The 22,051-nt window shown below is 43.2% G+C and overlaps 1 protein-coding gene across 1 annotated transcript in view; it reads left to right on the top strand.

Moving 5' to 3' along the window:
* The window catches only part of pex2 (peroxisomal biogenesis factor 2), a 30,220-nt gene that overhangs the window by 5,980 nt on the left and 2,189 nt on the right, over positions 1 to 22,051 (top strand). The window lies entirely within an intron of this gene.

Here is a 22,051-nt window from a genome sequence, read left to right as displayed (position 1 = left end):
TCCAATTTTTTTTGTTTATAACTTTAACACAAGATTAGGGCTTCCATCTTTACTGTGTTTCTAGAGTTTAGATACAGAAACATAATAGGCCAGATTTTGCTGTCAACATAACAGCGCTCGCTGTTATTTATGTGTAAATGATACAGCAACTTCAGGCAAGGGGCAGATGCGTGGTTAAATGTGAATATCTAAATGTTGCTGTCCGAGTTGCACCACTCCGCCATTAGCTTTGTGAAAACAGCATTTCGTTGTCTGCCTCACCATTGGCATGCATTGAATGTCGTGAAGTTGCTGTATTCGCACGGTAGATACGAACTACCTAGTAATTACAAGCATAAGTACCCTTTTAAAGATGTGATGAGTGTTAATGACTGCCAATCAATCTCTCTGGCACCAAAAATTAACTATTATAAGTGTGCTGTCTCATTCTTTCAGGTTGAGGATTGTTCTAGGAGATTTTAAAAATGTCATATTTTTACAAAATTCTTACTTTGCCTTTCTGTCTTTTTTTCTCTCTCTCTTAATCCAATCTTTCTTTCCCATCTCGTTATTTATCTTTCTGTACTTGATTTGACATTGAATTCACCTTCCTTCTCAGTCCTTCCGCTGTTTATTTCCCAATCCTTGTGTCCACAGTTTCAGTGGTTAAGGAGATATCCTGTTGGTTGCCCTGTTCACTCAGGTCCCAGATGCCCTGTTTCCCTTGCTGCGCCGTTATCATCTCGCAACTTTGTGGGCAAAATCTTCTTGAGCTGAAGGGTGCAGGGGCATGTCTAACTAATGGCAGATAACGTTACATGCCCTGCTACAGCAAAACCAATGTTTTTTTGCCAAGCCCAGTGGGCAGTGGCGGTTTTGGGAGCTGAGGGTTGGCAACAGAATGTGAAGTTTCCATTCCAGGAGCTTGGATTAGCAGAGATTGTGTCCTGGTTGGACAACTAGCTACCTCGAGATAAGCTTATTGTTATTTATTATAAGGGGTATTTAACAGATAGTATTTGACGAAAGGGCGCTTAAAGGATTTATCTTACAGTTTTAATTTAGTCTTTTCCCAGATACTGTCTTTGATATATATTGCTGACCACTATAGAAGTGTATTCAACTGAAAAGTTACATAATTCTAAATGTTGCAAAAATACAGTGAAACCTGTATAAGCGGACACTCCCAAAAAACGGACATCTGCAAAAAAACAGACAGTTATTGACAGTCCCAAATAACTTAGATACAAGGTGCACACTGAAACCAACGGGCACCTGAAAATTACGAACTACAGACAGCCTTCAATTCACCATGCCCTTTTACACTTTAAAACACAGGACACAACCTGACATCATACTTCAAAATGTTCAAAGTATGTACTGTATCTGAGTCTGAAGATCGTGATGATGGATTGTTACTGGATTCCTTTTTGTCCCTGCTGGTATGGGGGTTTGAATCCCCCCCTGCAACCGCTGTCCCTGCCGGTATCAGGATTTGACTCACCCCTGCAACCGCTGTCCCTGCCGGTATCAGGATTTGACTCACCCCTGCAACCGCTGTCCCTGCCGGTATCAGGATTTGAATCCCCCCCACCCCCTGCAGTCGCTGTCCCTGCCGGTATCAGGATTTGACTCACCCCCTGCAACCGCTGTTCTTGCCGGTATCAGGATTTGAATCCCCCCCACCCCCTGCAGTCGCTGTCCCTGCCGGTATCGAGGTTTGAATCACCCTGCAGCAGCTAACGGTACATACAGTGACCATTTTGAAAATAAGGACATCTGCAAAAAAAGGATGTCAGTTCCTTAGGTATCTATAATTTCAATCATTTGAAAAGATTGGCTTTTCAAAAATATGTAGACAAATTATACTAAAAAACAGCCCAATTGATACAAGGGAACAAAAGTTCAGATTTCAAAGGAAATTTACACTGTGTAGCACTTTTGAGAAGTTCTGTCATGTTTATATGAAGAGCAATTTAAAGTAGAAGCAGTTCTTTAATATGTTGGAACTTGCAATGCTGAGGAAACTGCCCCACTTGTGATGAAGACAGATTCCAATGCACTAGCAGCAACAAATGACTGCCATGCGTTTCACTACATTACATGTCAAGTGACTACACTTTAAAAGTACTTCACTGGTTGTGAAGCACTTTGAAACATCATGAGGTTTGTGAAAGGTGCTATATAAATGCAAGTTTGTTCATTCTTACTTGTGTGACTGTTTAAAAGCTGCAATTTACAACTTCAGTTTCTGCCCACCAACTCTGAAGCATGAGTTTATACAAGGCAGCAATTGGGAAATCACTTGGCTGGCTTGAACAGGAGGCTGAGCCCATCTGAAATCAGAAAAAATTGTGACCATCTGCATTGCTTCCAAAAATATTGCCTCCAGAGCAAACCACTTCTGGTGGGTCTCAGCATCTCTGGGTGGCAGTGGTGCTGCGTCATTTAGTTTATGAGGGAGCCATTTAAATTGGGGCTGCTGCCAGTGCCAGAACTGTGAGGTAAATGATTCATAACTTCTGTTCTGGGAACTGGACTTTGGTTCAAATCCGGTGTAGACTGGTGAGATGAAAGTCTGCTGGCTGTAGAGGTTCTCTGGCAAAAAAGTTTAGAAAGTCTCAACAATTCCTTCTAGCCCCAAGGCCACAGCAGAGAGTTGCACATAATTTGGCATTCAGAGAGGTGATAAGTGTACTTATTTTATTAAATCAAAAATTCACACAGCTGCAAAAGGCTTGTTTTTCTGGCCATACAATAGCTGACCTAGCAGTACTTAATGCGAATGTTAGATGCCCAAAATGAGAACAATTATTGGTCCTGACAACTAGCATTCTTCTCAAATGTATCCAAACAAATTTAACGATGCCATTGTGAATCAGGACAGTGTGGGCCGCTATGTCACTAGAAATTAATGTAGCGGTGGACTTTCTCCCCGAGCGGACTTCGAGAAGCTGGTGCGCGGGGAAAAAAAGGCCAGCTGCCCACTACTCCTGGCTGAGGCCCGGTCCATTTTGAGGGCCGATGTGCTGTGGCTGGAAATTGGGTGGCCTGACCTGCCTCTGGGTCACAAGAAAGGGAGCCCTGATCTCTCCGGGGAGGGGAGCCTGAGTGGCGATGGCCCAGGCTAGGTTTGTGGAGCCTGGCGGAACATTACTGCTCTTCCCTGCCCCACAAAAATGAAGAGAAACTTACCTTTTCAAGAGATCCTCTTCAGCCAGGCCGCTAGCTATACTGGTTTATGCGGCATGGCGCACGTTCTGCCCAAAAATGACAATTGGGGTCTTGTGTGCACCATGGAACCCCAATTAGCATTTTAAATGGGCCTACCACCTGACTTGGGGTCACCAAGCCTGCTCAGCAGTAGGCCTGGGGGAACATTGCGACGAAGGCAACAGAGAATACGTTATGGCCCACCAATTTTGGGGTGCAATCGTCGCGTTTCTACCAGACAGGAGGCCTGAAAATTCAGCCCGTAATGTCACATTAGGGGAATTTCATACATTTTCATGTGCTGGAGTAAAACAGAGAGGTGGGCGGCAAAGTCTTTTGGCCATCCATCCTGGTTGGAGATGGACCTGTCCCATTCTCCAGGTTCCCTCATTTACATAACGTGGGTGTTTTGCAAAATTAATGTGCTTCCCCTAGACTGCTTGGCCATTGGGGGACAGGAAAATGGATGGTCCATAAGGGCTTTCAACATGTTAAAGGAGCAAGATGTCTGGAGACAGTCAGAATACCAACAAGGCACCTGGGTTTTCGGACACAACCATGAAAATCCTAGTTAAGCACCTCAGGGAGAGAAAGGACGTCCTCCTCTTCTTAGATGGTCGGAGTGTCCCAGGACAAGTTAGGGAATAGGCTTGGCAGGAGGTGGAACAGCACACTGGTGCAAACAGTATATACACTGGAACCTGGCTGCAGTGCCGCAAGAAATTCAGTGACCTTACTAGGAGTGCAAAGATAAGAATCCCCTCGCATCTGACAGTCTTTCTACTGCCCCACATGACCCCTACTTTTGCCTCCATACCGTCTATCATTTCCTTGTCGGTTTCCCGTGGATGCCATTAAGTTAACAACAACAACTCGCATTTATAAAGCATCTTTAACGTAGAAAAGCATGCCAAGGTACGTCACAGTGGCGTAATCAGACATGAATGGATGTCGCGCCAAAGAAAGGGATACTGGGAGGGGTGACCAATAGTTGGTCACAAGGGAAGGATTTTAACAGAGGAGATGGAAAGGCAGAGAGTTGTAGGGAGGTAATTCCACAACATGGAGCCTACGCAGCTGAAGTTACGACTGCCGATGGTGGAGCAAAGGGAGAGAAGGATGCAAAAGAGGCCAGAGTTGGAAGAACAGATAGTTCTGTGAGGAATGTTGAGCTGGAGTATGTTAGGATAGGGAGGTGTGAGGTCATGAAGCTAATTAGTAATATTGGCCAATTTGTTATTTTTATCTGTGGAGCAATCCCATGGGAGATCAAACAAAGGGTGTTTTTTAATGCACAGAAGTGTCATATGCTTTGCATTTCTCTCGGTATTAGTCAAAATAACTTTAATTTACCCTGTACCAACTGGATTACATTATTCATCTGCTTTTGAAGAGCCATTCTTTCAAAATTGTTAACATTGGAGCACAACTAAAGCTGTAGCTACATGACACCCTGAGTGCTGTTCATTTGCAGTATAGTAAACAGTATTGTGGCCATTGCATTTGTAATCTGAAGAGAGTTAAAATCAAACTGTTCAGAATATAGTCCTTTTAGCCTGGAGAGAGCATCACATTTCCTTTTAGGTGGCAGATGGTGATGTTTCCTAAAAACAAATAAAGTACAATTAGTCACGCGGACAGTTAAAATTACATTAGTGTATAAATTATATTAGCATATGCATTATGTTTAATTTCCTCTAGAGTTGGTGCTTTCAATCTCCGAGTGCTGTATTTCTAACATTGATGCTGTCCTAGCACCTGTTTCTATCAAAAAGAAAATAATCTCAGGGGAGTGGGTGGGGAGGGGAGAGAGAGAGAGAGACAAGTCTTAGCCAACCAACTTAGAATAATTAAAACCAACCTTTCATATGGAAATAATTTTAATATTTACCCCTCTGTTTTCAATCATTACAAAACTGGTATCACAGGCTAATGCCTAAAACAGATATTTTGGTGCGTAAAGCACGCACAATTTATGATGATTTGTAAACTATAAGTGTGAACCTTTAACTCTTATAAAAAGACATCTTCTTTCATTTTTCCACAACTCATAATTTTCTATGAGAAGGATTTTGTTAATTATCTATTTCCACAAATGAAAGAGCTTCAGTGCAAGGAACTCGAGGTTGGATTTTGCACATCTCATCAGCCCTGTACCACACACTTGCTCCACTCACCTGCCAAGGGAACTGGCTGGAGATCTGCCTCCGTAGAGCCATACCTCAGCTATAAGTGCCCAGCAGCAATGGGCTTAATTTTCAATGTCGTTTATCATCCTCTTCAGTCCTCTGGAGTATCCAGGAATGGGACATTGTCGAATTACATGGAAACCTATGGAATTGCTCAGCCTGCAGCTGAGAGAATGCTCTGCAGAGTCAGGTCTCCTGGCTGTCATCTTGGCAATTGAGTGGAGAAGGAGCATGGTACAGGTAGCATAATAGCATGAAATCAGATAAACAAATGGCAGAGTGCGTCAGTGGGTGGCCGGTCCATTTTGAGAGCCGGGCCTTATTACCATGCTGCTGGCAGGCTTTGAGCCCCCCACCAGCTCCAAGCTGGCTCAATATCAGGCAGCCCAGAGGCCACCAAATTGGCAGCAAGGGAGGTCTGGAGAGGAGTGATCGTGGGGAGTGGGGAGCCCGAGGCAGCAGCGGCCCACATTATTCTTGTGGAGCCAGAGGAGCACTTCTGCTCCTCCTGGTCCCACAAAATTAATTTTAGACCTATAGCCAAAGAGGACCAAAAATGGTATCGCCAAGTAAAACTTGAAGAGGGTGCACCCAGTTGTTTCCCAAATGGCACTCAGGGTCTTATGTACATCATAGCACCTCAATTTGCATATTAATAGGGCCCATCACCTGAAACAAGCGGGCACCCCAACATGCAACAATAGACTCCTCTCAGGATGACATCGACCAGATCAGGAGCAGCTTTTTTCCCCCTGCGTTATTCAGGGTCCATTTCTGCCCAGCGGAGCCTTTGGAAATCTCCCCCATAGGATCTGATCTGCAACCAAACTGTAGACAACTAGTTTGTGGTAACAAATGTTGACAATGTAGTTCAGAAAATTAGTTAAATACACTCCATTCGATGTTAAGTAAATTATGTTGATTAATGCTTTTGGATATATATATATTAAAAAAAACCTTTGTAAAACCAGTTGGAATGCTGTGTGCAGTTTTGGGCTCTACACTATAGGAAGGAAGCTGAGGCAAAAGAGAGGGTACAGCATAGATTCACTAGGATGCTACCTACTATGTGCAAATCGAAATACAAAAAAAGACTTGAAAAATTGGGGAGGTTTTCCTTAGAACAGAGGAGATGAAGGGATGATTGGATAAAGATGTTTAAAATTATGGTGGAATGGGACAGAGTAGATAGAAACAAATTGTTTCCACGGATTGAGCGGTCATAGCTAGAAGATTAAATGTAAGAGATTTAGAACAAGAGAGTAGGAGGAACTTTTTTTTAAAACAGAGATTTGGACTAATGCTTGTGTGTAGATGAACACCAACACAGAGTGGTTGGACTGTTTCCATGTTGTAATGCTATGTAATGTCTTTCAAGAAAGGGAACCTGCCAACCCTGCCTGGTCTGATTCCAGTCCCACACTGTGTGGTTAACTCTTAATGCCCTTAGGGCAATTAAGAGCAAGAACAAAGAAAATGTAAACCGGCCAACAAGTCTGTTTATTTTTTTTCCCCCACTTACTTTTGTTTATTTTTAGGGCTATCATAAGCTTTTCAATGAATTTTCAACATCACCAAAGCAACACTTCAAAATTAAACGATGATTGCAACCTCTGCGCCACCCTTAATCTGTCCCCTGCTGGAATCTGGACTTGCCAAAAGTTTGTAATTCCAAGATTCTTTTGTCTATATATAGTACACAGTATTTGCAATACAGTTGCAACACTTGAAATTGATGTACTTTCAAGGTGTCAAGGACTCATTTTTCTTGTTTCTTTCCCTCCTTTCTTTCACGCAAGAAGAAACTGATTCTCAAAAGAAAATCAACAGTTAAGACTTTTGTCTTAAGTAGTGAACTGTACAGTGGCAATACCTAGGCTTAATAGCTCCTTTAACATAGTTCTAAATCAATCTAATCCCTGGTTTATCAATAATAACCTAATAGAGTGCTTACTGTTCCTGCTTAAAGCAGTTGAAATTACTGGTAGTGTTTGTGGACTGTGGTAGGTCTAAAATTGCTTAAAAGGAAACTGGCCTTTCCATAAGCTTGAAGCTTTGAAAATTCAGACACCAATTTTTTTTAAAGGGAAAAGCTATTGACAGAATACTGTGATGGTAATACATCTCCTAGTACGTCCTGGGAGCTTGTCAATAGAAATGTAGCTATTGATAGAAGCCTGTGGGAGACGTCTTTCTGCCTGCCTTACATCTGTGTGATCCTCTAAATCATAACTACATTAATATTGACAAGCTCCTGACAATAGCCACATTACTATTGATAGGTTTCTGTCAATAATATGTTCCCAAATAAAATGTATTAATTCATAATTTGTAAACTGCTCAATAACTGCATTGAAGAAAAAAATATCAAGGGAAGTTCCTATTCCCACAGTGATATGCTATTATAATTTATATTGGTTGTAAAATATATTTTAAAGACACATTTGTTGTCAGGGAGATGCTTTTGTCAGAATGATTTGGTGCAAGATGGGAGAATGGTTGCACGAAGGAGTAGCAGTGATTTCCAAATGGGAGCTTTGGTAATTGTGGAGGAGATCTACATGTCAGCAAGTGACCGTTGAATTTGTTGTCAAAGGGGGGTGGTAGAAGCCATTTGGCAGTGGACTTGGATCTTAGTCAGCTTATTAGTCTAAAGTTTTCAGTAAGGCTCTTGAACATGTGTCATAGATTTATTAAACATACAATACATGCAATAGTACTTAAACATACACTTAAAAGGTCATACTTACAACCATACCTAATGGTTGGTTGGGGATTTAAACATGTTACAGTCCTGAGCTCAGTATCTTAGGTCTTTACAAACCAAATACTCATTACAAACTGCCAATTTTTTTACATTTCGCTCTGTGTTCTCTGCATTCCTCCAATTTTGGCCTCTTGTGCATCCCCGATTTCCTTCGCCCCACCTTTGGCTAGGGTGCCTTCAGCCATCTAAGCTCTGGAATTCTCTCCCTAAACCTCTCTGCCTTTCTACCTCTCTCCTCCTTTTAAGACGCTCCTTAAAACCTACTTCTTTGATTAAGCTTTTGGTCACTTGTCCTAATATCTCCTTATGTGGCTCGGTGTCAAATTTTGTCTGAGTGCTCCTGTGAAGCGCCTTGGTATGATTTACTACATTGAAGGTGCTATATAAATGCAAGTTGTTGTTGTATGTGACAATCCACACAATTCTGCATTACATAATTATATAAATATTAAAATACAACTCCATATAAGAATAATTTAATTGACTTATCCCTTATCAATAATTTCAGTTTTCCTTACTTAATGGGCTCTTTTCTCATTGGGCTAACAAGTAAAACTTCCTTACTTCATTATCTTATTGATAGTTTCATCCTTGTTCCATATAATTGCTATTCTACCAAGTGAAGCCTTTAATTATGAGTCTGTCTTTGTTTTTGCATCATTTGTACCAATTAAAAAGAATTATGTATGCCCAGATGTTTTCCTTTACAGAATTAACTTTTCCCATACTGTTATCAAATGATTAAAGTTTTCTGAAAGTTTAGGAACCAGTATGCAATGGCATGCCTTTAATTAAGTCTTTTATTACTTCATCCTGAAACTGACCATTGCTGCAGGATCAGTCCTGGCCCAACAGCCCAGTGATCACCACTCCAAAGTGACTCATACTTCCCTGCTTAACAAGCAAAGGCTAAATGTTAATATTACTACAATATAAAGAGAAATCAGTAGCTGTATAGCATTTGTAGACTTCGGGACGATCTGAATTAACCCTTTCCTTATACAAAATTGGCCATGTGGTTGATAGTGGGGAGGAAAGCTGTAGCAATGGACTGGTCAGATGGGCAGAAAAGTGGCAAATGGAATTCAATCCGGAGAAGTGTGAGGTAATGCATTTGGGAAGGGCAAACAAGGCAAGGGAATACACAATAAATGGGAGGATACTGAGAGGTGTAGAGGAACAAAGGGACCTTGGAGTGCTTGTTCACAGATCCCTGAAGGTAGCAGGACAAGTGGGTAAGGTGGTTAAAAAGGCATATGGAATGCTTTCCTTTATTAGCCGAGACATAGAATATAAGAGCAGGGAGGTTATGCTGGAACTGTATAAAACATTAGTTAGGCCACAGCTTGAGTACTGCGCACAGTTCTGGTCACCACATTACAGGAAGGATGTAATTGCACTAGAGAGGGTACAGAGGAGATTTACGAGGATGTTTCCAGGACTGGAGAATTTTAGCTGAGGAAAGATTGAATAGGATGGGGTTGTTTTCTTTGGAACAGAGGAGGCTGAGGGGTGATTTAATTGAGGTGTACAAAATTATGAGGAACCTAGATAGGTCCTTCCAATCCACTCTATTTCCCTCAGCAGAGAAGTCAATAACCAGGGGCATAGATTTAAAGTGATTGGTAGAAGGATTAGAGGGGAGCTGCGGAAAAGTTTTTTCACCCAGTGGGTGGTAGGGGTCTGGAAGGTGGTAGAGGCAGAAACCCTCATCACATTTAAAAAATACTTAGATGTGCACCTGAAGTGCCATAACTTACAAGGCTACAGACCAAGTGCTGGAAAGTGGGATTAGGCTGGGTGGCTCATTTTGGGCCGGCGCGGACATGATGGGCCGAATGGTCGTCTTCTGTGCCATAAATTTTCTATGATTCTAAGCCAGTAGTCTTTCTTATGAGTTGTGCCCACAGCTTTTGATAGCTGGCACAACTCAGTTGTTGCTTCATGTGGAAAGTTAAACCTTTTCAAGCATTGCCAAGGGGCCATGGTAAAGTAGCCCTGCCTAACTTTGCGGATGGGGAGGTGTGAGTACTAGTGGTTAGATGCCAGAGGTCGCCTTTGGTCCCTGTTCACATGTCAGCCTTGGCTCAGTGGTAGCACTCTCGCCTCTAAGTCAGAAAGTCCTACTCCAGAGACTTGAGCACATAATCCAGGCTGACATTTTAGTGCAATACTGAGGGAGTGCTGCACTGTCGGAGCTGCCATCTTTCTGATGAGCTGTTAAATCGAGGTCCCGTCTGACCTCTCAGGTGGATATAAAAGCTCTCCTAGAACTAGTCGAAGAAGAGCAGGGGAGTTCCTCTGGTGTCTTGGCCAATATTTATCCCTCAACCAACACCACAAAAACAGAGTATCTGATCATTATCTCATTGTTTCTGTGCAAATTGGCTACTGCGTTTCTCTACATCACACTTCAAAAGTACTTCATTGGCTGGATAGTGCTTTGGGATGTCCTGAGATCATGAAATGTGCTATATAAATGCAAGTTCTTTCTTTCTGTTCAGCTGGGCATCTTTACAGTGATTCCCTTGATCCTGCATCTCATCGTCCTCAGAGAAGAGGAACAGCGAGCATCCTAGGGGATACGGAGAAAAAAACTTTTAAAAAAACAAGCTTTAAAAATAGTCATATTTTAATTACATCTAACAATATATTAAAAAAATACTTAGCTGTAGTTTGCTTCAGGTCCTTGTGGCTTTCAGGTCTTCTGGTGACGCTTCAGCACCTCTTCCAGTGAGGTATTGTTTACCACCAGTGGCCACTGGGTGATAGGGGAGGGAAATGGTGACCAGCAGCAAACCATGGTCCTCTGCTGTTATTTGCATTTGCATGTGGTGAGGTGAGGACACAGCAGCTGGAAAAGTCCATTCTCAGCTGGTGGGGAGAGGAAAACCTCCAAGGCATTTGTTTGGTGTAGGGATTCAATGATAGACCTTTTTGCCTCATCTACCTCCCATTAAGGATCTGAGACCACCCAGAAATGGCAGACAAAAATCCACATCTAGGTTTGTAATACTATGCTTCATACTCGACTGAAGTTAACCCCTCCACTGCCTCTGAATTGTTGGACTGTTTGTCTGACATCCAGTCTTGGATGAACTGCAATTTCATCAAAACAAAATTTTGGGCAGATCAAAGCCATCATCTTTGGCCCCACAAAACTCTGCACCCTTGTTGCCGATTCCATTCCCCTCCCCTCCCATTTTCTCAGGCTGAATCAGAGTGTTCACAGCCTCAGTGTCCTGTTCAATCCCAAACTGAGCTTCCGACCCCATATATCCTCCATCCGCCGACATCCACCTCCATAACACCATTCACTTCCACCCCTACCTTTATCCCCATGACTATTCCAATGCTTTCCTGGCTGGCCTCCTATCATCAACCCTCTGTAACTTTCAGCTCATTCAAAACTCTGCCCTTATCCAAACCAAAACTCGCTCACCCATCACCCTTGTCCTCGTTTACCTTCATTGGCTCCCGGTTCCCCAATGCCACAGATTTAAAATTCTTGGTCTTGCTCTTAGGTATCTCCAGCACTACAACTCCTCCCGGTCCCCCATACTCTTTTGACTCTGAGCTCTTGTGCATCCGTGCCATTGGTATCTGACTCCTACTGAAGGAAATCTTTCTTTCTGTGCAACAGTATCATAGTAAGTACAGCACATGAAGAGGCCATTAGGCTCATCGTGCCTGTGCCGGCTCTTTGAAAGAGCTATCCAATTAGTCCCCTGCTCTTTTCCCCATAGCCCTGTAATTTTTTTCCCTATTAAGTATTTATCCAATTCCCTTTTGAAAGTTAGTATTGAATGTGCTTTCAGGCAGTGCATTCCAGATCATTACAACTCGCTGCGTAAATAAAAACGGTTCCTCATGTCGCCTCTGGCTCTTTTGCCGATCACCTTAAACCTATGCCCTGTGGTTCTTGACCCTACCGCCAATGGGAACAGTTTCTCTCTATCTACTCTGTCTAGACCCTTCTTGATTTTGAATACCTCTATCAAATCTCCTTGCAATCTTCTCTGTTCCAAGGAGAACAACCCCAGCTCTCCAGTCTATCCACGTAACTAAAGTCCCTCATTCCTGGAATCATTCTAGTAAATCTCTTCTGCACCCTCTCTAAGGCCTTCACATCTTTCCTAAAGTGCGGTGCCCAGAACTGGACACAATACTCCAGTTGTGGCCGAACCAGTGTTTTATTAAGGTTCAATGTAACTTCCTTACTTTTATACTGTATGCCTCTATTTATAAAGCCCAGCAACCCATATGCTTTTTTTAACCACTTTCTTAACCTGCCCTGCCACCTTCAACGATTTGTGCACATATACCCCCAAATCTCTCTGTTCCTGTACCACTTTTAGAATTGTGCCTTCTAGTTTGTATTGCTTCTCCTCGTTCTTCCACCGAAATGTAGCACTTTGATTTTTCTGTGTTAAATTTCATCAGCCACGTGTCCGCCCAACACTTCCAAGTTTTGTGTCATCTGCAAATTTTGAAATTGTGCCCTGTACACCCAAGTCCAAGTTATTAATATATATCAAGAAAAGCAGTGGCCCCAGCACCGACCCCTGGGGAACACCACTGTACACCTCTCTCCAGTCCGAAAAACAACCATTCACCACTACTCTCTGTTTCCTGTCACTTAGCCAATTCTGTATCCACTTTGCCACTGCTCCCTTTATTCAGTGGGCCGCAATCTTGATGACAAGCCTACCATGCGGCACTTTATCAAACGCCTTTTGAAAGTCAATGTACACCACATCAACTGCATTGCCCTCGTCTACCCTCTCTGTTACCTCATCAAAAAACTCTTTATCAGGTTAGTTGAACATGATTTGCCTTTAACAACTCCGTGCTGGCTTTCCCTAATCAATCCACACTCGTCCAAGTGACTGTTAAATGATAATCCGGGACAGAATTCTAAAAGTTTCCCCACCACTGAGGTTAAACTGACTGGCCTGTAGTTGCTGGGTTTATCCTTACACCCTTTGTTGAACAAGGGTGTAACATTTGCAATTCTCCAGCCCTCTGGCAACACCCCCGTATCTACAGATGTTTGGAAGATTATCGCCAGTACCTCTGCAATTTCCACCCTTACTTCCCTCAGCAACCTAAGATGCATCCCATCCAGACTTGGTGACTTATCTACTTTAAGCACAGTTAGCCTTTCTAGTACCTGCTCTTTATCAATTTTTAGCCCATCCAGTATCTTAACTATATCTTCCTTTATGAAGACTCTGGCAGCATCTTCTTCCTTGGTAAAGACAGATGCAAAGTATTCATTTAGTACCTTGGCCATGCCCTCTGCCTCCATGAGTAGATATCCTTTGTGGTCCCTAATCGGCCCCACCCCTCCTCTTACTACCCGTTTACATGCCTGTAGAAAACCTTTGGATTCCCTTTTGTGTTGGCTGCCAATCTATTCTCATATTCTCTCTCTGCCCCTCTTATTTCCTTTTCCACTTCCCCTCTGAACTTTCTATATTCTGCACAGTTCTCACTTGTATTATCAACCTGACATCTGTCATACGCCCACTGTTCAATTACAGTTTTACCTGCCAATCTTTGATTGTAATTTACCTGGGCCAGATCTGTATGTATCCCACTGAAATTGGCCCTCCTCCAATTGAGTATTTTTACTTTTGAGTGGTCCGTGTCCTTTTCCATAGCTGTTCTAAATCTTATGATACTATGATCGCTGCTCCCTAAATGCTCCCCCACTGACACTTGCCCCACTTGGCCCGCCTCATTCCGTAGAACCAAGTACAGCAATGTCTCCTTCCTCATTGGGCCGGAAACGTACTGGTCAAGAAAGTTATCCTGAACACATTTCAAAAATTCCACCCCCTCTTTGCCCCTTATTATTATCCCAGTCTATATTAGGATGGTTGAAGTCCCCCATTATAACTACTCATTAGCCTTTGCACCTTCCTGTAATTTCCCTGCAAATTTGCTCCTATATATCCTTCCCACTAGTTGGTGGCCTATAGAATACATCCAGTAGTGTAATGGCACCTCTATTTTTTCTACTCTTAACCAAATAGATTCCGTCCTTGATCCCTCCAGGACATCCTCTCCCTCCAGCAGTGCAATATTCTCCTTAATCAATACTGCCACACACCCCCACCCCCCCCCCCCCCTCCTTTCCTTCCCTATCTTTCCTGAACACCTTGTATCCCAGAATATTTAGTACCCAATACTGCCCTTTTTTGAGCCAGGTCTCCGTTATCGCCACGACATCATATACCCATGTGGCAATTTGCGCCTGCGGCTCTCCAACCTTGTTTAGCACGCTTCGTGCATTTACACACAGGCACCACAAACCAGTCTTAGACTTTCTTATACTCTCTCTTGGTCTGCTCCCACCTAATACCGTACTATTTCTTGCTCTACTGCTATCTTTCTCTCCCGATCCTTTGTGCCCCTTGTTTCTCCTTTCCAATGCTACATCCTGGTGCCCATCCCCCTGCCAAATTATTTTAAATCCCCCCCCCCCATCAGCAATAGCGAACCTCCCCGCAAGGACATTGGTCCAAGCTCCGTTGAGGTGCAACCCGTCTGGCCTGTACAGGTCCCACCCCCCAGAACTGGTCCCAGTGCCCCAGGAATCTAAAGCCCTCCCTCCTGCACCATCACTCTAGCCATGCACTCATCTGCTCTATCCTCCTATTTCTATACTCACTAGCGTGTGGCACCAGGAGTAATCCAGAGATTACTACCTTTTGAGGTCCTGCTTGTTAATCTCTTTCCTAACTCCTTTAAAATCTGCCTGCATGAACCTCATCCCTCTTTCTACCTATGTTGTTGGCCACGATATGGACCAAGACCTCAGGCTGTTCACCCTCCCCCTCCAAAATGTTCTGCAGCCACTCAGTGACACCCTTGACCCTAGCACCAGAGAGGCAACATACCATCCTGCATCATGTCTGCAGCTACAGAAATGCCTGTCTGCTCTCCTAACTATAGAATCCCCTTTCTCCTCCCACCCTATACAGCTGAGCCACCCATGGTGCTATGGTTTTGGCTCTGGCTGCACTCCACTGAGGAACCCTCTTCCTGAATACTGGTTAGAGAGCGAGATGCCCTGCCCCACCTGCCTGGTTCTCCTAGTCTATATAGTGGTCACTCAGTCCCTCTCTGCCTGCACTCTTTTAAGCTGTGGGGTGACCACCTCCTGAAACATGCTATCCACGTAGCTCTCAGCCTCGCAGGTGCAATGCATTGACACCGGCTGCTGCTCGAGCTCCGAAACCCAAAACCGCAGGAGGCAGAAAAAGAAAGCCTATGATAGACACCGGGAACTCAATACTACAGAACGCTTAGAGGAGTATACAAAATGCAGGGGTGAAGTTAAAAAGGAATTTAGGAAAGCAAAGAGAGGGCATGAAAAAATATTAGCAGGTAAAATCAAAGAAAACCCAAAGATGTTATATAAATACATTAAGAGCAAGAGGATAACTAAAGAAAGAATAGGGCCTATTAGAGACCAAAAAAGTAAACTAGGTATGGTTCTTAATGAATACTTTGCATCTGTCTTCACAAAGGAGAGGGATGATGCAGGGATTGAAGTTAAGGAGGTGGAATGTGAAATATTGGATGGGATAAACATAGTGAGAGAGGAAGTATTAAGGGGATTAGCAGCTTTGAAAGTGGATAAATCACCAGGGCCGGATGAAATGTATCCCAGACTGTTAAAAGCAGCCAGGGAGGAAATAGCGGAGGCTTTAACTATCATTTTCCAAACTTCACTGGATACAGGTGTAGTGCCGGAGGATTGGAGGACTGCTAACGTTGTACCATTGTTTAAAAGGGGAGCGAAGGATAGACCAAGTAATTACAGGCCAGTCAGCCTAACCATGGTGGTGGGCAAATTATTGGAATCAATTCTGAGGGACAGGATAAACTGTCACTTAGAAAGGCATGGACTGTTCAAGGACAGTCAGCACGGATTTGTTAAGGGGAGGTCGTGTCTGACTAACTTGATTGAATTTTTCGAGGAGGTGACAAGGAGGATCGATGAGGGTGGCGGCATTGATGTAGTCTACGTGGATTTTAGCAAGGCTTTTGACATGGCAGATTGGTCAAAAAAGTAAAGGCCCATGGGATCCAAGGGAATGTGGCAAATTGGATCCAAAATTGGCTGAGTGGCAGGAAGCAAAGGGTAATGGTCGACGGGTGTTTTTGCTACTGGATGGCTGTTTCTAGTTGGGTGCCGCAGGGCTCGGTACCAAGTCCTTTTGCTTTTTGTGGTATAGATTAAGAATTTGGACTTAAACTTAGGGGTCATGATTAAGAAATTTGCGGATGACACAAAGATAGGCAGTATGGTTGATAGTGAGGAGGAAAGCTGAAGACTGCAGGAAGATATCAATGGATTGGTCAGATGGGCAGAAAAGTGGCCAATGGAGTTCAATCTGGAGAAGTATGAGGTAATGCATTTGGGGACAGCAAACAAGGCAAGGGAATACACAATAAATGGGAGGATACTGAGAGGTGTAGAGGAAGTGAGGGACCTTGGAGTGCATGTCCACAGATCCCTAAAGGTAGCAGGACAGGTAGATAAGGTGGTTAAGAAGGCATATGGAATGCTTTCCTTTATTAGCCAAGGCATAGAATATAAAAGCAGGGATGTTATGCTGGAACTGTATAGAACACTAGTTAGGCCACAGCTTGAGTACTGCGCACAGTTCTGGTCACCACATTACAGGAAGGATGTAATTGCACTAGAGAGGATGCAGAGGAGATATACGAGGATGTTGCCAGGACTGGAGAATTTTAGCTATGATGACAGATTGGATAGGCTGGGGTTGTTTTCCTTCGAACGGAGGAGGCTGAGGGGTGATTTGATTGAGGTGTACAAAATTATGGGGGGCCTAGATAGAGTGGATAGGAAGGACCTATTTCCCTTAGTGGAGGGGTCAATAACCAAGGGGCATAGATTTAAAGTGATAGGGTGAAAAAATCTTTCCTCCTTTCCACTCTAATCCTTCTACCAGAGGGTGGTGGGGGTCTGGAACTCACTGCCTGAGAGGGTGGTAGGGGCAGAAACCCTCAACTCATTTTTAAAAAAAACCTGGATGTGCACCTGAAGAGCCGTGACCTGCAGGGCTACGGACCAAATGCGGGAAAGTGGGATTAGGTTGGATGGCTCGTTTCTCAGCCGGGGCGAATGGCCTCCTTCTGTGCCATAAATTTTCTATGATTCTATGAAGCATCCTGGAGTTCCCACATGGCATTGGATGTGCATTCCATGGGACCGAGGTGCCCTGCCATGCCTCTATTTATTAGATTACTAACTCACAAAACAGAAATAAACTGAAGACTTAAAATGCTCTTATTATTCACTTACTGTTTACTTACCCCGATTAACCTCCCCCTTTTTAGTTTTCCAGCTCTTAGTTTAAACCAATGCCTTAGTTTAGAGAGAAAAGAAACAGTAATACTCACCAACCAATCACTTACCTGCTGTCCTGTGATGTTGTGCCTTGGTTTTCTCTTGTTTTTGATCCCTGCTCAGGTCCACCGCCGCTCGGGTCTCGGGCCTCTTGCCTCTGGTCCCGCTCAGGTCCGCTGCCACTCTGGTCTCGGGCCTCTGGTCCCACTCAGGTCCACCGCCGCTCGGGTCTCAGGCCTCTTGCCTCTGGTCCCGCTCAGGTCCGCTGCCACCCTGGTCTTGGGCCTCTGGTCCCACTCATGTCCGCTGCTGCTCGGGTCTCTTGCCTCTGGTCCCGTTCAGGTCCGCGCTGCTCTGGTCTCGGGCCTCGGGTAGCCACTCCTTATATCCCCACTCTCTGGTCTCTTGCCTCTGGTCCCACTCAGGTCTGCCACTGCTCTGGACGAGTCTGTAATTGCTGGGTTTATCACTCTCCCCTTTTTTGAACAAGGGTGCAACATTTGCAATCCTCCAGTCCTCTGACATCATCCCCATATCTAAGGGGCATTGGAAGATTGTGGCCAGAGCCTCCGTAATTTCTATTCTTACTTCCCTCAGTAACCTGGGATGCATCCCAGGCGACTCTTCGACTTTGAGTACTGCCAATCTTTTAAATACCTCCTCTTTATCTATTTTTACCCTCTCCAATATTGCTACTACCTCCTCCCTTACTGCTACAATGGCAGCATCCTCTTTTTTTTAAATGATAACCAATGCAAAGTATTCATTCAGCACCTCAGCTATGCCCTCTACCTCCACAAGATGATCTTTTTTGTCCCTAATCGGTCCCACCTTTCCTTTGACTATCCTTTTTATTATTTATATGTTCACAAAAGATTTTTGGGTTCCCTTTTATGTTAGCCGCTAATCTATTCTCATATTCTCTCTTTGCCCCTCTTATTCCCTTTTTTAGATCTCCTCTGTACTTTGTGTTCAGCTTGGTTCTTTACTATATTATGAACCTTACGTTTGTCATAAGCCTCCTTTTTCTGTTTCATTTTAATCTCTAAATCTTTAGTCATCCAGGGAGCTCTAGCTTTGGATGCCCTTCTTTTCCCCCTTCGTGGGAATGTGTCTACTCTGTACCCGAACCATCTCCTCCATGAAGTTCAATTAGTGTTTTGCCTGCCAATTTTTGATTCCAATCCACCTGGGCAAGATTCCTTTTTAACTCACTGAAATCAGCCCTCGTCCAGTTAAGTATTTTCACATTTGATTGATCCTTGTCCTTTTCCATAACTATTCTAAAGCTAATAGTATTATGATCACTGATTCCCAAATGCTCTCCCACTGAAATGTGCTCCACCTACCCCACTTCATTCCCCAGAACTAGACCCAGCACTGATTCCTTCCTCGTTGGGCTGGAAACATACTGATCAAGAAAGATCTCTTGTACACATTTCAGAACTTCCTCCCCCTCTTTGCCCTTTACACTGTTACTGTCCCAGTCTACATTGGGATAATTGAAGTCCCCCATTATTACTACTCTATAATTCTTGCATCTTTCTGTAATTTGTCTGCAAATGTGCTCCTCTATCTCCTTCCCACTATTTGATAGCCTATAGTATACACCCCAGCAGCATAATAGCTCGTCTATTGTTCCTTAATTCTAACCAAATAGATTCTGTCTTTGACCCCTTAACCACATCATCCCTTTCCAATGCTATAATAGTTTCTTTGATCAATACTGCCACCCCTCCCCCGCCCCTTTCTTTCCTTCCCTATCTTTCCTGAATACCTTATAGCCAGGAATATTAAGTACCTAATCCTCCCCTTCTTTGAGCCAGGTCTCTGTCATTGCCACCATATCATAGTCCCATGTGGCAACTTGAGCATGCAGCTCACCAACCTTATTTATCACGCTACGTGCATTTATGCGCATGCACTCCAAACTCATCTTAGACTGCCTCGCATTTGCCCCCATCTGATCACTCCTATTTCTGAACTATTCTTTACTCTAGTTCTATTTGTTCCTCCCAGTCCTCTGTGCACCTTGTTTGTCCTCTCTAATGTTTCATCCTGGTGTCCATCCCCTGCCAAATTAGTTTAGACCCTCCCCCATAGCACTAATTAACCTCCCCACGAGGACATTGGTCCCAGCTCTTGAGATGTAACCTGTCCATCTTGAACAGATACCTCCTACACCAGAACTGATCCCAATGTCCCAGGATTCTGAAGCCCTCTCTCCTGCACCATTCCTTCAGCCACGCATTAACCTGGTTTATACTACTATTCCTATACTCACTAGCGCATGGCACTGGAAGTAATCCAGAGATTAATGCCTCTGTGGTCCTGCTTTCTAACTTCCTCCCTAGCTCCTGAAACTCTGACTGCAGGACCTCACCCCATTTACTTCCTAGTCATTCATTCCCACATGGACCATGACTTCTGGCTGGTCCCCTCCCCCCACCCCCCTCAAAATGTTCTGCACCGTCTCAGTGCAGGGCGTTAATGTACAGTCATTTTCAGTGTAGCATAATCTTTATTGTCTTCAATTTTAAATAAATGTATCATGTGACTTAGATGAAGGGACCCAGTGTAATGTATCCAAGTTTGCTGACAATACAGAACTAGGTGGGAAAGTAAGCTGTGAGGAGGACAGAGTCTGCAAAGGGATATAGACAGGTTAAGTGAGTGGGAAAGAAGGTGGCAGATGGAGTATAATGTAGGGAAATGTGAGGTTATTCACTTTGGTAGGAAGAATAGAAAAACAGAATATTTTTTAAATGGTGAGAAATTATTAAATGTTGGTGTTCAGAGAGACTTGGGTCTCCTCGTACAAAAAACACAAGTTAGCATGCAGGTACAACAAGCAATTAGGAAAGCAAATGGAATGTTGGTCTTTATTGCAAGGGGGTTGGAGTACAAAAGTAAAGGAAGTCTTACTACAATTGTACAGGGCTTTGGTGAGACCTCACCTGAAGTACTGTATACAGATTTGATCTCCTTATCTAAGGAAGGATATACTTGCCTTAGAGGTGGTGCAGCAAAGGTTCACTAGATTAATTCCTGGGATGGGAGGGTTGTCCTATGAAGAAAGGTTGAGTAGAATGGGCCTATACTCTCTGGAGTTTAGAAGAATGAGAGGTAATTTAATTGAAACATACAAGATTATGAGGGGGCTTGACAGGGCAGATGCTCAGAGGTTATTTCCCACGGCTGGAGAGTCTAGAACTAGGAGGCATAGTCGCAGGATATGGGGTCGGCCATTTCAGACTGAGATGAGGAGGAATTTCTTTACTCAAAGGGTTGTGAATCTTTGGAATTCTCTACCCCAGAGGGATGTGGATACTCAGTCGTTGAGTATATTCAAGACTAAGATAGACAGATTTCTGGACTCTAGGGGAATCAAGGGATATGGGATTCGGGCAGGTAAGTGGAGTTGAAGTCGAAGATCTGATTGAATGGCGGAGCAGGCTTAAGGGGCCATGTGGCCTACTGCTGCTCCCATTTCTTATGTTCTTATAAATAAAATCTAGATACTAATCAAATATTTTTTATTTTAATTAGGCTATGACTAATCTTTGAAGTATCAGTTGTTTAAAATGACTGTTGTTGAGGGGTAGAGTTTTCATTCTACCCCAAATCATTTTCCTCAGGTTTTGCTCGGAGTTTTTTCAGTACTTGCTCTAGCCTTGATTGCATTTTCCTTAGCCCCAATCATACTCCATTTAAATTTGATCTTGCATCCCTTGACCACACTGTAATGTTCGGCCATAAATCCACAGGTATCGATGTACAGCTTTAGTACACAGTAGCTTATTTGGATGATTTTAAGTTTCACATGATCATTCATTATAGATATTCTGTTTTCTTTTAGATATATGTAATGCTAGTTTGAACATTTCGCAGTTTGACCGCAACTTATTATAGTGTGTTTTGGACTCTTTGATGATGCAACTATTTTATATTAATGTGCAGAATTATACTGATCCCATAAAGAGATGTAATCATTTCTAATGCAATTGAAGCTCTAATTTGTATTTTGAATCCACACATGGCACATTGTGAATTACTAATTTTGCTGTGGCTCACATCCTTCAATCTAAACTGGCTGCTTTAAACAAAAATATATACTTTTTAAAAACAATAAGAGTCCCACATGATCACATTTTTTATACCAGTTTATCTCATTTATGACTTAAAATGCTCATAACAATGTTGATCACAAGTTGCAATGCCCTTTTCAGATGGTTAAGGGGTCTTGTATTTAGTGCTTTCTCCTGGAAAGTGGAATGTTGTTTGTACAAGAGTCACACCGACACTTTTACTGTAATATTACAATTAAACAGTTTTTGGAAATTTTGTACATTTAAGTAGAATTTAACAGCTACTGTATTGCAGAGAATCTTTAAAATGCTTTCTAGTGTAACCAATAAAATGGACACAAAATATAGTTTGAACAAGGGTCTGCTTTTTTTTGCTATCCTTTTAAAACGATGATTAAAAGTTTTTCTTAAGAGGTAGCAGTGG

This window comes from Heptranchias perlo, chromosome 3 (genome assembly GCF_035084215.1).
Source record: "Heptranchias perlo isolate sHepPer1 chromosome 3, sHepPer1.hap1, whole genome shotgun sequence".
Classification (NCBI taxonomy): Eukaryota; Metazoa; Chordata; class Chondrichthyes; order Hexanchiformes; family Hexanchidae; genus Heptranchias; species Heptranchias perlo.
Note: the sequence above shows the minus strand (reverse complement) of the source record. Positions and strands in the feature narration are given on the sequence as shown.